We start from the raw sequence: 5,758 nt of genomic DNA on the forward strand, positions 1-5,758 counted from the left end.
ATAGGAGACCAGTGTAAGTTTAACTTATTAAACATACGCCGGTTCTGTCTGTGTGGTATGAGGAAACATTTCAGCCGTGATAGCATGACATGTGGCGCAGCTACCGACCACCACACACCTCCGTCAGGTGTGTTCTATAGAAACCATGAAAAGACCCGACCAATTACGTCTCCCAAATGTATTACAACAACCCCTGGATACGAATACATGCAGAGTAAAAACAATTACCGAAGCAATTGGAATTTACATCGCATCTGCTATGCGCCCATATTCCACTGTAGAAGAGGCAGGATTCAGATATCTATTACATGTGCTCGAACCTCGCTACACGCCTCCTTCGGCACTGTACCGAAAATGTACCGAACCGTAGGGTCCGTACCGAGGTACGTACCGAACCGTGTGTTTTTTGTATCGTTCCACCCCTACTTAGGTGCCATTCTTTTTAGTGCACCCAAGAGCTCCTCCATAATGGCTCTGCTATTACGACTGGCTTCCAAAAGCTCCGCCCGTAGAGCCATGCGCTCCTCTGCCTCCCTCTCTGCCTGCTCCTTAAAAAAAGCATCATGCCACTTAAACAGGCATCACTCTGCCGTTGCCGCTCTGCGTCGGAGACCAGCATCTCCTGCACAGTGGCCACAAGTGTGTCGGTCCTTTTTCTCTTTCCTAAAAAAAAAACAGAGGGTGGAGACAGATACTTAGTAAACAGCAATTATAATACAACACCTTGAATTCTAATACTGTGACACTCAAGATTCATATAAAATGCAATAGGCTGTTTTCTTTACCAGGTCTAGGGTGGCAGAGGGTGCTGGCAGCTGGCTGGGGCTGGCTTATGGTTGATGATGATGATGATGATGCTGCTGCTGCTGCTGCTGACACGGGCTCTGGTGTAGTTGCTAAGGGTAAAAACATTTAAGAATAAAAACAAGTTATAAAAATGAAGGGTGGTTTAACGTTCATTATAGTTCTGTGTAGCTCTATCAGTTATTTGAAGTTTTTTTTTTCCATTCAAACAAGACCTCAGTAAGAGCAGCCTACATGATGTGCTTGGCTGTTGTTACCACCATATCGACAGCAGAGATTATACATTTACATATTCAATAGGAATGTTCTTTACCTGGTGTAGGGTGGCAGAGGGTGCTGGCCACAGCAGATGGGTCTGGTGTAGTCACTGAAGGAATAGACATTTCAGAATAAACATGTCATAAACAGGAAGCATGGTTTCATGGCAAAAAAAATAAAATAAATCACGATTTTACCTCTAACAAACATTGAAGTATTAATGATTGATTGAATATTTCAAAATATTTCGTAAGTGACCATGGTTTAAGCGGGATAATGCCCTCTGAGGTGCCCATTACCAGAAATGAATGGACGACGCGAAAACAACAGTCCAACGCGGTTCACGCCCCCGTGTAGCCCATTACCTTCTGATAATGGACACCTCGGCGGGCATTCTCCCAGAGCAGCATACATGGTCCGTTTACATTTGGCTTTTCTTAACTCCATTAAATTGAGAACAGACAGTGAACATTTTCATATGCATTAAGAGTGTTTTCTTTACCTGGTCGAGGGCGGCAAGGGGTGCTGGTGGCGGCATGAGGATCCAGGACGCTGTTGGACCCTGTAACTGATAAAAAAACAAACAGATTAGAACCATATCATATATATAAAATAAAATAAAAATGGCAAAACTGGTGAGGTAGATCAGCACAGCTGTTATTAGTTATTTACTAACCTTCTAGCTCCTCTGAGCGCGTTGCTTCGCTCCGCTGGAATTACTCCAGAAGCGCGGCGCCAGAGTCCTTTGCCCCCGAAAAGTGAATAATGAAGCTTTCATGAGACACTTCTGAAGAGGACAGTCAGACTGTCTTTTAATAGGCTTCTGAGTGTAAATCTGAGAAATCACACACTGATACTGAGGAGAACTGGATTTCTACTGCTCCTGTGATACTTTCCTGGATCACCCACAAGTCTTTCTAATAATGCTATGACTCCTCTTCACACAACTTAAACTCTTCATGTCATTAAAGGATTTATATTGAGCAGAATTAAGTCCCATTTTAACATCTAATCATGAAATATGGCATATTGTGTACGTTAAACACATCAAATCACATGTTTTGGCTGCACACTTCTATCGAGCGTTAGCATTAGCAGGCCGGGCTAACTGTGAATAGCAGCCAGGTTATCTGAACTTTTTACTCTCTGCTGCATGTTCTGACTGCCCGTGTCCAGCAGCAGGAATCAAACCAATGACACAGAGCACTCTGAAGACATTTCTGCTAACGTCTGACCGCTAAATTCATTCTTTTCTGGACTCACCTGCATGCAGCTTTCTGTTGCTATGCTACCAGATGTTCCGAAGCGCAGAACGCATTGTTTGGTCGAATCGGCTCGGCTTCCGTCGCCTGCTGATTACGTCACAGTATATGGCTGTGGGCTTGAATGGGAGTACATTGTGATTGGCTGTAGTAGCCATAGTAACCGTAACTAGGAGAGTTTTTTTCTCGGTCTTTCGGTGATCGGCAGCAGCTATGGAGAGCTTTTAGGAAGAAATGAAATATTTCCTACAAAATAGTGTGTACCACACCGTGAGCACCACTAGCCCCAAAGCTTTAAGATCTAGTTTGTTTTGTTGAATCATTTTGGCCTTGGTTCACTCTGAAGAGAAGCTTCATTTTCAGCTTTGTGTGCTGAGCAGCAATAACCTCTTTGACTATATGCGTGTGGACTCCTGCACATAAATGTACATAAAACTAGTAAAAATTATTCTGTTGGATATAAGCTTTGCCATTCAGCTCATTTTCCATCTGACCCCAGAGAGAACAGACAGACTGAAGGACATCTTCTACAGATGGAGTGTTTGGGACAACAGGAGGAACAGACAGTGATATCATGCTCTGTTGGAGGATGTAGATCTGAAGGTAAGCTGGACCGCTGGCATGATTCAGTATGAAGGAGCAGTGGCGGCTCCTGACATTTTTTTTAGGTAGTGCAGTTTCCAGTCTGTGAAAGCTGCATCAGAGTGTGCTGTGCGAAGCTGAACCGATTGCACTGATGCAAACCTGTTATGTTCCCACACAGGAAATAAAATGTCCAATCGTCCAGAAACTCCTTGTCTTCTTTAAATAAACACAACGCAGAGTCGAGGGGTTATTTGGTCTGCCAAATAACCAAAGTGAATGCAATTTCCCCCGTTATGTCTATAAGTACCATAAAAGTCCATAGGACTGAGCTATATTTGTCTAGGTAGCATAATTTATTGTAATAATTTTTAATAATTTTTAGTTATTTTTTTGCATAATTTGCCAATCAGTTAATATTACACCTTAACCATAAATTTATTTTCCTCATATTGTTCCAGGATTCTATGAAATAAGTAAACACATAAGCTCTTAATGATAAGATTCATTAAATTTTCATTCTAAAGAATGTAATTAAAATGACAGCATATGAATCCAAGTCAAGTGTTTATTGAAGTTTTGGAAAATATGACTTAGAAAAGCATAACCAGTTGTCAAACATGGTTAAGTGCAGCTTACTTATGTGAGATTTCTCTCTTTTTTAAATATAATACTGCACCGTTAACAATGAATGTGGCATTATACATTCTGCTATCATTGTCAACATTATATAAAAGATTTAAATCATTACAGGTCAATGACTGAGCACAAAAGGTTAAGTTATTTATCAAATACTAGCTGGAAAAATAGCAGGGTTGGTGGAGCCCTGGGTTTCATCTTTGCCTCGCAAGGCGAGCTCGAAAATCCTGCAAAATTCTTCCAAACTTCCTTCTCCGCATTAGTACGACGACTAAAGGGAACTTCTGTCAGAAACACTGCTGTACTGTTACACTCGACACTCGCCATCTTCTGCGTTTTTTTTTTTTCTTTATTGAAAACCACAATGTTACAACAACAAGTAGAAAGTTCATGGTCCCGCGCAGCAGACGTATGACGAAAGCACGTTGTGCGTCGTTTGTGCGAGCACATAAACCCTCATAGAGAATGCATTGGGAGCAGGATTTTAGAAAAAAACTGACGTACCATTCATGTCAACGGGAGATTTCTGGTGCAAATTCGACCCTGACAGAAATCGCCCCAAATGGGCGTGGCAACACCAGGCGCGACCTTAATCTGATTGGACAATGACATATACAACCAGTTTGCCTACAGCAGATCAGTCCCACCTTAGCAACTAGATTAAAAAAAAAAAAAACTCCGTGTTTGGTAGTGCGTCGCACAAGTCGCCCCTATGGAGGAGCCACCACTGCGAAGGAGGACGAGGTAGGGGCACCCTCTACCATTTAAAACGCTGAGAAATGTGTCTCCAAAGAAGAATGCATATATGTATATATGTAGCGGCTTTTTTACTCTCTCTTGCGTTGTGTTTTTTTACAGCAGAAGACGGTGACGGTTGGCAACTTGCCGTTTATTTATGTCAATAAAGTGGAATATACCTGGTGGAGAATTAAGACAATCAGTCCCGGTTTCCTAACACACACACACAGTATACACATCTGAAAATGTGAACCAAGGTCCAGGTTAGCTAACGACATGGAGCACTAGCCATTTTATAAACAGAAAAAGACAAAAATACCATCAACATTTATGGAAAAGAACGTGCTCAACCGTTTGGGAGCTATAGCTTTATAAAATACAACTTAAACAACAACTTAGTAATGAAATTAAAGTAATTAATAGTAAACAAAAGTTAAGCTCATAACTTGTGCACCTACCAGGGAGACAGCAAGGTCCGACTGCTGTTTACCCCGGGGTGCACAACCCTAATCTCCAGGGGTGCTGCATTTAAGTACCATAGGACTTATTTTGTGTGCGAGTTGAGTTTTATGGCATGTGGAATCACACTACACCTTAACTCCGTTACATATACACATATATATACATATATGTATATATGTATATATGTATATATATACACACATATATATGTAGTGTATGTACATATATATATATATGTATATGTGTGTATATGTAGTGTATGTATATATATATATATATATATATATATATATATATATACACATATATATGTAGTGTATGTATATACACACACATCCAACAGAACAATTTTTGCTAGTTTTTGTACATTTATGTGCAGGAGTCCACACGCATATAGTCAAAGAGGTCTGATTATGTTTAAATCCAGGCTGAAAACAGTTCTATTTAGCTGCGCATATGACACCTGAAAGTATTTTATCTGCACTCTTCACTTTTTAATTACTTAATGATTATTTTAATGGGTTTTAAATTTCTTTCTTTTTTAATTTCTTTCTTTTATTTATTTATTTTTCCTTTTTAATGGTTTTATTGCCTTCTTGTGATTTTTTGTAGCTGTAAAGCACTTTGAATTGCCCTGTGTATGAATTGTGCTCTATAAATAAAATTACCTTGCCTTGCCTATTGCTGCTCAGCACACAAAGCTGAAAATGAAGCTTCTCTTCAGAGTGAACCAAGGCCAAAATGATTCAACAAAACAAACTAGATCTTAAAGCTTTGGGGCTAGTGGTGCTCACGGTGTGGTACACACTATTTTGTAGGAAATGTTTCATTTCTTCCTAAAAGCTCTCCATAGCTGCTGCCGATCACCGAAAGACCGAGAAAAAAACTCTCCTAGTTACGGTTACTATGGCTACTACAGCCAATCACAATGTACTCCCATTCAAGCCGACAGCCGCATACTGTGACGTAATCAGCAGGCGACGGAAGCCGAGCCGATTCGACCAAACAATGCG

At 40.5% G+C, this 5,758-nt stretch overlaps 1 long non-coding RNA gene across 1 annotated transcript; it reads right to left on the reverse strand.

The window, feature by feature from the left end:
• Positions 1-799: 799 nt before the first annotated feature.
• On the reverse strand, positions 800-1,808 carry LOC142368967 (uncharacterized). Its single transcript, XR_012767472.1, has 4 exons — positions 1,739-1,808; positions 1,565-1,630; positions 1,118-1,171; positions 800-896 (listed from the first exon to the last, which is right to left on the reverse strand). It is a non-coding gene; the product is annotated as an uncharacterized LOC142368967 (long non-coding RNA).
• Positions 1,809-5,758: the final 3,950 nt, after the last annotated feature.

Source organism: Odontesthes bonariensis, chromosome 19 (assembly GCF_027942865.1).
Source record: "Odontesthes bonariensis isolate fOdoBon6 chromosome 19, fOdoBon6.hap1, whole genome shotgun sequence".
Lineage (NCBI taxonomy): Eukaryota > Metazoa > Chordata > Actinopteri > Atheriniformes > Atherinopsidae > Odontesthes > Odontesthes bonariensis.